Genomic DNA, 361 nt, shown 5'->3' with positions numbered 1-361 from the left:
GCGGCGTTGGACCCGGCCTCGCTTAGGAGATCCGGGAGTCGGCGTCGCGCCACTCAAGTCGCGTAGAAGGCGTCTGCGCCGTAATGACCGGATGACCGGGCGCCCAGCGGAGGGGATGATCACACTCCATCGCAGGGCCCTCGCGCCGAACGGGTCGAGGCGGGGCCACCAGCCCGAAGTTTAAAGCATATCAATAAGCGGAGGAAAAAGAAAGCTTCCGGTTTCCCCTAGTAGCAGTGACCCGAACGGGAAGAGCGACGACGAGAATCGAGCGGTGGCCACGCCCGGATTATGTCTGCGAAGCGTCCTACTCGGCGACGGACCGGGCCCAAGTCCCACGAAAAGCGTAGGAGAGGAGTGA

This window comes from Dioscorea cayenensis, unplaced genomic scaffold, assembly GCF_009730915.1.
Source record: "Dioscorea cayenensis subsp. rotundata cultivar TDr96_F1 unplaced genomic scaffold, TDr96_F1_v2_PseudoChromosome.rev07_lg8_w22 25.fasta BLBR01001751.1, whole genome shotgun sequence".
NCBI lineage: Eukaryota > Viridiplantae > Streptophyta > Magnoliopsida > Dioscoreales > Dioscoreaceae > Dioscorea > Dioscorea cayenensis.
The sequence above is the reverse complement of the archived record's forward strand: the minus strand, read 5'-3'. Positions refer to the sequence as shown.